Source organism: Lycium ferocissimum, chromosome 9, assembly GCF_029784015.1.
Source record: "Lycium ferocissimum isolate CSIRO_LF1 chromosome 9, AGI_CSIRO_Lferr_CH_V1, whole genome shotgun sequence".
NCBI classification, from domain to species: domain Eukaryota; kingdom Viridiplantae; phylum Streptophyta; class Magnoliopsida; order Solanales; family Solanaceae; genus Lycium; species Lycium ferocissimum.
In genome coordinates, this window is record NC_081350.1 from 8,931,436 (window position 1) to 8,943,060 (window position 11,625).

The 11,625-nt window shown below is 36.0% G+C and overlaps 1 long non-coding RNA gene across 3 annotated transcripts; it reads left to right on the forward strand.

Annotated features, from left to right (window-relative positions):
• The first annotated feature begins 8,092 nt into the window (after positions 1 to 8,092).
• On the forward strand, positions 8,093 to 10,828 carry LOC132029594 (uncharacterized). 3 transcript variants are annotated; one of them, XR_009407872.1, is made up of 4 exons: positions 8,093 to 8,198; positions 8,367 to 8,602; positions 8,747 to 8,845; positions 10,595 to 10,828. It is a non-coding gene; the product is annotated as an uncharacterized LOC132029594 (long non-coding RNA). The 3 variants fall into 3 exon arrangements; XR_009407873.1 differs by lacking the exon at positions 8,747 to 8,845 and having other exon boundaries at positions 10,587 to 10,828; XR_009407871.1 differs by lacking the exon at positions 8,747 to 8,845.
• The last annotated feature ends 797 nt before the right edge of the window (positions 10,829 to 11,625 follow it).

Here is an 11,625-nt window from a genome sequence, read left to right on the forward strand (position 1 = left end):
CAGTTATAGAGAGTGCAACACACTTCTGCAACCTCGACTGCCATGATATAGCTCCCCTTAAAAAGGTAAACTAATATCCAGTAGTGGATTTTCTGTTATCAAGCTTACATGTCATATCAGCATTTGTATAGCTCTTCACCGATTGGATAAATTCTTCAAAACAGGAAGAGCCTCCTGCGGTACCTCTCATGTACATGAGTATCCACTTGACTGCTTCTCGGTGTTCTTTTTCAGGATTTTCAAGAAACATGCTAACAACACCAACAAATATGAGCAATATCATGCCTGGTGCATGCCATTACATACATCATGCTTCCGATTGCTGAAGAATAAGGAACCTTGACCATGCTCTCTTTCTCCTCTTTTGTTGTAGGACAAGTTTTATTGCACAACTTCATATGACTAGCAAGAGGCGTGTTGATTATCTTGGTATTCTTCATGTTGAAGCGTTCTATTACACGATCAATGTATTTCTCCTAAGACATCCACAACTTTTTTTCATTATATCTGGAATGATCATCATTCCTAGAATTGTCACACAGGAAGTCCTTCATGTCAAATGATTCGGACAATTATCTCTTTAACTTGACAATCAATTTCTTGTCTTACCTACAATCAACATGTCATCCACATACAACAACAATATGTTAAAGTTGTTATCAGAAAAATCTTTTGAAGTATACACATAAATCTGAAAAAATCTTAGTAAATGTTTGACTTTTCATGAACGAGTCAAACTTCTTGTACCACTATCTCAATGCCTATTTCAGCCCATATAGACTCTTTTGCAATTTCCATACCATTTGTTCCTTCTCTTTTTCTTTAAATCCTTCTGGCTGCTCCATGTAGATCTCTGCTTTCAAATCTCAGTGTAAGAATGCAGTTTCACATCTAACTACTCCACCTCAAGATTTAGGCTAGCTGTCAAGCTCAAAATAGTTTGAATAGAAGTCATTTTAACAACTGGTGAAAATTTTCATCAAAGTCAATACCTTTCTTCTATTCGAACCCTTTAACTAGCACTCGAGCTTTGTATCTGACCATCTTACTGTTTCCATCTTTCTTGAGCTTAAAGAACCACTTACACTTGATTGGTCTTGCCTTTTGGAAGTTCAACCAATTGATACGTGCCATTTTTCTGTAGAGATAGAAATCTCTTCTTGCGTGGAATTCATCTACTAGTTCTTTTTCTAGAAGGGACAGCACCTCCTTAAGATTTTCTGGCTCCCCCTCATCACTAATGAGGACATACTCCGAGGAAGAGTACTTGGATTATTGTACTCTTTTTCTTTCCTATTTCTTTAAAGCTTGTGGTTCTTCGTGCTCCACTTGCTCGGCATCATCACCAAGTTGCCCCCTCCCCTCCCAGCCTCTTCCCCTTCATATTAAGGATTATGTACAAGTACAATAGGGGGAATAAAAAAGTTAGTGACAATACCATTTTTGGTTTTGTTGATTGATCATTGTCAATTTCGATCACTTCTCTGCTTTTTTATTTTCTTCTTTTCTGAGTCCCATAATTTTTAGTCGAACTCTTCAACTCCATAACCAATAAAGATGCACGGCGTAGCTTTGTCATCCACTGGTTCTTTTCTGGAAGGGACAACACCTCCTTAAGATTTTCTAGCTCCCCCTCATTACTAATGAGGACATACTCTGAGGAAGAGTACTTGGATTACTGTACTCTTTGTCTTTCTTATTTCCTTAGAGGTTGTGGTTCTTCTTCTTATTCTTCTTCTGTACCATTTTTGGTCTTGTTGATTGATCATTGTCAATTTTGATCACTTCTCTGCTTTTTTATCTTCTTCTTTTCTGAGTCCCACAATCTTTAGTCGAACTCTTCATCTCCATAACCGATAAAGATAGATGGCGTAACTTTGTCATCGAGCTTTGTTCTCTGGTCCTTCGGCACATGTGCAAAGGCTTTACATCCGACCACCTTCAGATGGGAGTAGGACACCTCTTTACCCATCCAGACATTCTCCGGAACGTCAAACCCAAATGGAACCAATGGACTTGGGTTAATCAGGTAACATGTTGTGCGAGCTGCTTCACCCCAAAATAACGTAGATAATTTAACCATTTTGAGCATACTTCTCACCTTTTTAACAATAGTCTGATTCATTCTTTTAGCTACACTATTGTGTTGTAAAGTTCCATGAACATCCTTTTCAGGCATGATCCCATGATTTGAGCAATATTCTTCAAACTCCCTTGAAGTATACTTACCTGCACTATAAGTTCTGAGACGCTTCAATTATTGACCTGTTTCCCTTTCTATCAGAGCATGAAAATTCTTGAAAACTTGAAACACCTGGTCTCTAGTTTTCAAGAAATATATCCACAATTTTCGTGAAGCATCATCTATAAACATGAGCAAGTATTTGTTATCCCTATTTATTCTACCTCATTAGACCACAAACATCAAAATACTAAATCAAGTATATTTCATTTTCTACTAGGAGTGGTTTGAAATGACACCCTCTATTGTTTTCCAAATAAACAATAATCACAGGGATTTACCATTGTACCTTTGGCAAAGGTGATGAGTGACTTCTTGGCTAGAATATGCAACTCCTTCTCACTCATATGGCCCAATCTCTGGTGCCACAAATTAGCATGTATGTTATTTACAGCTTCATGTAATCCACCTTCACATAACTCAGCCATCGCCTTGTACAACCTGCCCCGAGCAACTCCTTTTACAATTACCAATGATCCATTCGTGAGAGCATCCATTTCTGATTTGGAAAATAATTCTCATACCCATCTCGATCTAGATCAATCCCTGAAATCAAATTCATCCGCAAGTCTGGTACGTGACACACTTCTTTTAGAACCAATGTGCCTCTGTCATCTATTTTGATACAAATGTCATCGATCCTCATGATCTTTGAGTGACTAGTATTTCCCATCTTCACTGCCCCAAAGTCTTCTGTTTTGTACCTACAGAAGAATTATATTATAGGAGTAGCATGGTAGGATGCTGATATGTCAACTACCCATTGACTCTTGGCTTGCCAGGTGCAAGCATTCCTCCTCCATGTGAACGAAGAGAACTAGTGTCATCATTATGTACTGTGGTAGTTGTGTTGTAATCATTCTTTTAACCACTGCTTTCTCCGCAACCTTTCGTCTTTGGACATTTACTTTTGAAGTGGCTGGGTTGACCATAACCATATCATTTTCTACCTTTTGACCAGTACCTAGACTTTTCACGCCCTTTCGATTTATCACAACTATTCGAAGCCCTCGCATCGACTCCCCGCCTTTCGTGACGAGAGTCCGCCCTGATTTTCAGGGCCTTGTTTCTCATCTTTTCATTGATTGAAAAAGTTGTGACATCGTTCAGCTCAATGGAGTCCTTACCATGTAAGATGGTTGTTGCCAAATTATCTTAGGAAGATGGCAATGAGTTCAAGAGCACGATGACTTTATCTTCCTCCTAGACCAACCCTTTGCTCCGAGGTTGGTTAGCTGCGTGATTAGTCCATTAAATACATTTAAATGTGACACAAAATTTGTACCGTCTTTCATATGTAGGCGGTATAACTGCTTCTTCAGGTACAATTTATTTGTCACTATCTTTGACATGTATAGATTTTCTAACTTTGTTCAAATTCCACATGCACTTTCTTCATCAATGATGTTATTAACCACATCATCTAATAAGTTCAACCTGGTTGACTAGTTGCATTTTCATTCATTTCTTCTCGCTTTCTTCGCTTTATGGATTTGCCGCTTCAAAGTTTGCCTTGTGTAACCTTGCATGATGAGCAAATCGTTCATTCTTCTTTGCCATGTCGAGAAACCGCTATCACTGTTAAATTTTGCTACATTTTACTTTACTCCAGACATTTTATTCACTGAGTGTTGTACGACCGGGTACAAAAATTATTTCCATGAAAGAGCAGAACCTGTGCTGTAATACCACTTGTTGGGAATAAACTCGCCCGCAAAAATAATATTCATGGTATTAGTAATAAAAGCGGAATACTAAAACACGGTTAATTAACAAGAATAGAAAGAGAAATAATGACACCAAATTTTTTACAAGGAAACCCTTCTGAATAAGGGAAAACATGGACCAATACGAGCAACTGATATCACTATAGGAAGGAGTTTTACACTATGTAGGACTGAGTAAAATACTATAAAGATCACTATACACTCAAAAGAAATAATTCTCATTTGATTTCCTACCTCTGTAGAATATCGCTCACACTCTCTATTTTCCCTCAGACTATTTTCTTATTCACTATCTTGTAATTGCTCTCACTACTCTCAAACACTCTATGTGTTTTTTGGTGTGAACCAGGAGTCATCTCTTTATAGGAATAAAGTGCTCCTCTTGATGTCATCAATGACATCACTATGTACGCAAATGCCAAGCTTCCAACTTGTGAAACGATTTAATGATTGGCTGCCAAGTCTTTTTACTGTAGATTTGTTGGCTTGGAATTTCATGCCAAAGGAAGGTTGTCATCTTTTCAAATGGGTCATGGGATGGACCCCACAAAATAAATCCTTTCTCGGACAAGAAAACAGCATTGCTTCTCTCCAGGCTCGTGACATGAGCAGTCTGGTGAGCACCTCACCAGGTGTGTTTTGGTGCTGGCTCGCAATGGGGAAGGATATGTCCTTCACGTCACTATTTTGTGTGAGGACTAAAGTCTTGTAGGCTCAGGCTGCTCGGCACGCGAGCATGGGCAAGCCTCCCCAGACTCTTCACTTGGTAATTTTCTTGCTTCAACGGGTGCTAATTCATTCCTTTTCAGCTCCTCTTCCTCCAAAGTACTTCCTATACATGTAAAACACGTAATAACACTACTAAAAAACAATGAAATTCGACCAAAATTTTCGACACACGCGGTCGAAAAAGGCCAATTTTCGACCAAAATATCGACCGCAAGGCATGGTCGCTAACAGCTAGGGTGAAATTTTTTTCGACCTCATGCGGTCGAAACAAATTTTCTACCTAAATTAGGAAAATAAATTTTTCGACCACCTGACGTCGAAAAAATTATTTTTATTTAAATATTAATAAAAAATTTTTATTTACGCGTCGAAAATATTAATTTTACACAAATATTATTTAAAGTTTTCGAATTTTTATCGAAATATGATAGAAGATAAAAATAAAAAAATATTTTTAATTTCGACCGCATGAGGTCGAAATTTATCAATATTGTTGCCAGATTTCGACCTCATGAGTCGAAATTTAAAATGTTGCCCAGATTTTTGACCTCATGCGGTCGAAATTCTAATTTCTGAGTATAATTTCGACCTTCCGAGGTCGAAAATTATCAATATCTGAGGTCGAAAATTTGGAATTTTTTTTTCCAGCATTTAACTGCTTTTACAGCAGCCCACCTGCCAATCACACTCATCAACCAAATCAACAATGCAATTCATCAACACGTCCAACTCATCAAAGTACTTCTACAATCATAAGCAATTCATCAACACGTCCAATTCATCAAAGTACTTCTACAATCATAAACTTCACATTCTAAAATCAAATTCAACCTCAAGTTTCAATTAATTGTACTTCTAAATATCCTTAAAACTACATTCAAACACTTAAACATCGTAAAGTTAAACAACCATAAACTACTTTCTACATTCAAACACTTAAACATCGTAAAGTTAAACATCCATAAACTACTTCCTACAATCAAATTCACCTTCAAAAGTACATCTAATTCGAAATTCAAACTATCATAAAAAAAATACATATCCAAGAAAACATAGCAATATTACAATCCAAAAGTATACGAATCAAAAAAGTCAACGTCGTTAGAGACATGATCCGATTCCTCCTCACCATCCTCGCAACAAGAGTATGAACTACGTTGTCTCGTGACCTACGTCGTCTCCTGGCCGTGACTTACGAGCATCCCCGGACACGGGGAATACGAGAGGGCCCCGAGTTGAGTAAGCTCGTCAATTTGGGCCCGCATACGCAACATCCTTGCCTCCGTGGAACTAAGTGTACTTGTTAGTCGACTAACTTTCAATTTCTTCATTTTCGGTACTTAGATCCACCGCCTCTTCCGTAAGTAGTACCTACGCCTTGGAAGGAATGACGGAAATTGACGACATGCTTGATTAGGCATCCCACAGGGACCGTCCCATACCTTGTTGGGGAGTACCTTCTCCATCCACCGCTCACACTATCTCGTCGGGTCATCGACGTCCCGACCGGGTCGATCGGCACAATATTCTAACTTGTGTTGTTAAAACCTGGCCTCGAAATTGAAGGACGCAATGTTAGTAGGTAAATTTAGTTCAAACAAAAGTAGTTATTATTGTTAGTTAGTGACTTATATAGGTTTGTGCCCAGCCCCAGGCTCAATCCATCGTCCGTACCATCGCATTCTTCGCCTTTCCTAAGGTGAGTAATCTCAAGACTTCATCTTGAGGTACTTCCTGACCCCTCTCGAGCGTCTACAAATAAATCAAGATTAACAACTAATTTCATATCCAAACGAGCCACAAGTAAAAATGAAATGAGATATGGTTCCAGAGTAAAGGGTCTTGTAGACAGTGGCACAGGATTAGGTACGGCAAAAGATACATTCAACAACCAAAAGAGAGAATTGACAACAAAATCATTAATTCAAATGATCACCTATTGGCCATTGATTTATCAAAATTACATGTATCTACATGATCAAGCAACAAAAGAACAAAGACTAGTCAAAGACTCAAGACTAGCCAAAGACTACCAAATAAAGGTTAGTTAGAAGTTTGTATGAATAAGAATAAGAATAATCATTAAAATAAAAGAAAAGAGAATAAAGAATAACCACTACTACAAAATAGTCTTTTAGGGGCAATTAATTAGCGGCAATAAACTAATGGCTGCAAAATAATTTAATAAACGCAACTATTAGCGGCATATGAGCATTAGTCGGAATTATCTACCTTTTTACTGGCAACAGAAAGCAATGGCCACTGTAAGCCACAAATTGGAAAGCGCCTTATATTATTTCATCTTTCCCTCTAGATTTTCCACTAAAATAACCTGTTCCCTCCCATTCCTTTTATCTAATTTTAGAGAACTTTGAAAAATACTATTTCAGAAATACTCAACGCACACATCGGCGCTGCCCTATCGCTACTGCTCCACTTCATCTCTATCTCACCATCACCGCGACTATCCCCCGGGTATTGGAAACAACTCATCTCTCTCTCTCTCTCCCCTAATTTTTCAAAGTTTGGTTGGTAGAGAGATCTGGTAACTGTTGCTAAAGCTAGTTCCGGCGCAATTTTAAAAGCTTTTTTTATCACAATTTGATTAGGTGTTCTCTATTTAGCACTTGCTCATAAGTTTTGAATCCCAAATTGCAAATTTCTTATGTACAGATAATGTCTCTACTGCATTTCTTCTCTTTGTTTTGCTTCTAGGAACATTAAATTAGTTGATGAATGTGGGCATGCGAAAGTCGCCTTCCACTTGTTTGTTAAATTGTAGTATGTAAATACAATAAAGAAAAGCATGAGATCGCTGAAGGACAAATACTCAGGTCAAAGAAGGATCCAATATCCCTTGGGGTTAGTTTTATTTTTGAACTTTGCCATTTTGTGGATTATCTTAGATTTTACGCCAATTGATCTAGTCAAGATATCTGGTCATATATGTTTACGCAATCCTATATGTTTATTTACGCAATCCTTCTATTTACGCAATCCTATATGTTTTGTTTAGGCATAATATATGTCAAATCTAGTCAAGATATCTGGGATTATTATTGCTGTTTCAAGGACTAAAGCAGGGAACTTTGTGATCATATTTTAATTTCGTTTGCAATTAAGAGTTAGTTATAGGATACCCCTACCTGAGAGCTGCCAAGAAATATCCTTTTATCCTTAGATCACCATCTTGTTCAAATTTGAAAGTATAGTGCTTGGTACAAAGCTGACTAGTATAATGGGAATCTACTGTATTTTCAGGCTTCAAATTCATAAACATTGTGAGAGTTTACTAAGTGATAAATGAAATTCAAGTTTTTTGTAGTGTTGTACTGTATCATTATCAAATTCTCTCTCTAACATTTGGGTTCTATTTTCTGAACTGTGTATGTGGTAACAAAGGAGTCGTTGTTGTTAGACATCCTTACATTGGATTTGCTAGAATGGAAGAAATAAATGAGGCTAATTCTCGAGAGCCGCCCAAATTTACAGTAGCTGAGGTAATTGACCAACATTCCTTGCTTCTTTGCAGTGTTTTACACTATGAGTTTTGCAGATATATATATATATATATATATATATATATATATATATATATATATGCGTGTGAAGACAATCATCAATATGTAGTCCACTAAATGAAAGGAATATGCTTACTGGTGGTCTAGGGTTGCTATTCATGAAGCAGTGGAGCAACAAACTATTTTCATTGTTAAGGCAGGAATAACAACAGTCCTTGATTCAAGAACCTCGGTACTTGCTGCGGCTAAATCTCCTTCTGGAAGCTATGATGATCTCAAGGTCTATATAATTCCTTTCAATTGTTTTGATGTTATTTTTTAGTTCAAGAACCTCTATGCTCGCAGCAGCTAACCTTCTCTTTGGAAGCTATGATGATCTCAAGGTCTATATAATTCCTTTCAATTGTTTTGATGTTTTACAAATTTCTGCAACTTGTTTTGGTAATATAGTAGGCGCTGACGTACTTACTATTTGCATTGCTGACTAGCAAAAGATAACATTAACTTGTAGACAACAATTCTTTCAGGATTTGAATTGGCAGTGTGTGGTTTCCTACTTATTTATAAAAGCTTGAGGAATGAATAACTTCTATCGACTTAACGCTGTACTGTTCCAATTTTGAAGAGTGAGTTTAATTTTTTTATAAATGCACTGTCAGTTTAATGTCTTCGGCTCTACCTTTTGGTGTGTTCTTTCTGGTGTTCCTTTTTACGTTTGTACTTATATCTATATCATCTCTATTTTAAGGCATTCCTTTTGCTAATTATGTTTTGGAAGGTGGTTGTGAATCTTGTGATCATAGTACAAGACCTGATCATTTTATCTAAACATTGGATCCTTTGTCTTCCCCACTTGTGGGATTACACTAGGTATATTGTTGTTGTTGTATTGTATCCTTTGTCAAATACTTAAAACGTGCAGAAAGTTTAAGGATCTTTTTATCTAATCATTGTGTTTTATCTCTGATGCTTAAGATAAAAGATTATGGACTCATCAACTTCATGACTTTAAATATCCAGGCATGATGTGATTAAGAGTGTAAACTTTATGGCTTTTAGATATTTATGGCTTTTAGATATCTTCTGTACTCTTTTTCAACATTTACGGCATTATTTTTGAGCTTATTTACGAGACATTCTTAGCTTCTTTAATTCCTAACTTTCTTTGTATGGCTAGAGCAAAAGAATCAGTGTATAGGCCCCCCTTTGGTATTTTATTTCTCAGTTATAGATGTAGTTAATTGTTTAAATTTGTCTACCACTTTATACTTATGATAATCCTGCCTAGAGTAAATTAAGCTGCTTTTTCTATTATCAGTATTATAATTTAGTAGCTTAATCACTGGGAAAATTAAAAAGTGTAATAGTTTAAGAAAGGTTTATGTCAACAGGTTCTCGATATTGCTACTTATATAATCAGCTGGCGTGAGCTTTAGAGTTCTAATTTTAACTTGGCCTTTTTGTCTCTTACTGTCTATTTAACTTATATCAACTAACTATAGCGAAATCTTTCATTTCTTAACTTTATATTTGCAATATGGACACAGTGCTTTTTTGAACCAAAAAGTACCCATGGTAATAAGTAGACATGCCAAGAAATGTGTATCTTTTTACCACTGGAAAGATGCATTTAGCATGTTAGACTTCGTGCCAAATTATTGAGAAAGACCTTCATCTTTTTTCCACTTAGATAAATTATTTATGTACTTTGAACTTATCCCAATTAGGGCACTTATCTAAGATAATATAGTTGATTGTTTCGTGCTACATTTTTACTTTGTGCTGATTATCACACCAGTTACTTTTTCAAGTTTATTGCAATTTGTTGGGTGGCAATTGTTTCATTTATTTAGTGGTTGATCACATTGATAGCAAAGAACAACCTTTATGACATTATCAATTGCTTAATTTTCAAGTTTAGTGCTGGAATACTATGATAGCAAAGAACAACCATGGAAAAATAGACAACAAATGCACCTATCACCGTAGTTGCCGCTGTTTTTTTTTTCCTTTTTATATTATCTCTTCTTCTCCGTGATTTATGGAATCTGGCTGCGTTTTGTTTTTTAGTTTTTTATGTGGCTGCATTTTGTTTCAGTTTTTCTCTTTCTGCAGTTTGTAAATGGTTCTTTTTACTGTTGAATTTTTCCTTCTTCAGTTGTTGCCATTGAGTTTTTCATATTGTTGTGTAATCGGTTAATTTTAAAGTGTCTCAGCCTTTGGTATTTGTTGTAGATTTCTAGAAATCCAATATCTGGAGTTGTCTAGAGTCTCAACCTCAATGGTTTGAGAATTCGCAATATATTTAGATATGTAGACTTGCGATGTTTTTTTCACATTTTATTTCTTTTGACAAAATTATTTTAGTATTTCAGGTCATACAGTCTGATGTTCGATAATTTAGCGGGTGGAAGATTTCAATATGATGAAGAGTTGCGGAAATTATTTGAAGACTTTTATTCGATAGGATTGGTTATATAGTGACATTAGCTATTTAGTTCAAGACAATATAGGTTTATTTTTTAAATTGTTGTGTGACGTTAATATTTTAGATAAGTACTTCGTTTTGTTTGTTAAGATTTAATGAGATATATTTTATGAATTAATAGCCGCACAGCCCACAAATAGTTAAAGAATCGGCAGTTTCAAGAATATTAGCCAAAGAATAAATGTTAAAGAAGAAGAATCGCAACAAGAGCGTTGAATTATGAATTTCAAGAAGAAGAAATTAAAGAGTTTCAGCGAGTTGTACCAAATAGAAGAAAGAATCCTGAAATTTTTTTAAGAAAAGAAGAATAAAGAACCAAGAGAGAAAAAATACGAAAAAAATTAGTAATCCAACAGGAAAAATACTAAACCAAATAGAAAAACAACACCAACAAGCAGCCAAAAAGTAATGCAAGAAAGAAAAAAGAAAAACAAGAAAAAAAAAAAAAAAAAACGAAAAAAAATAGCATTGCCAAGAAAAATTTGTTTTTCTTCTTTTTCCCCCCTTTAATTTTTAAAACACTTCAAATTAAGAATAAAACCAAAAAAAAGAAAAGTAACCCCCCAAAAAAAAGCGGGAAACCAAAAGAAAACAAGACTAAACCGTTTTTAACCAAAGAACCAAAAAAAAAAAAAAAAAACAAAAAAAAAGCAAAAAGAACTAAAAGAAATTTAAAAAATGGAAAGATAAAATTGAAAAAAACAACGAAAGCTAAATAGGCTTACATACTACTTCATCCTAACGTCCTCCCTGGTTGGGGGCCCCACCAAAGGGGTCGAAATCCACCCCTTTTCCACGCCCGGCCTTCTTCCCCCTTTTTGCTTCTTTTAAAAGCGGGTCGCCCGGCCCCAATGCCAAACTGGGGAAAATCACGGGTCCACTTAGGCCAGGGGCTTTTTTCCGGGCCCACGTAACGAG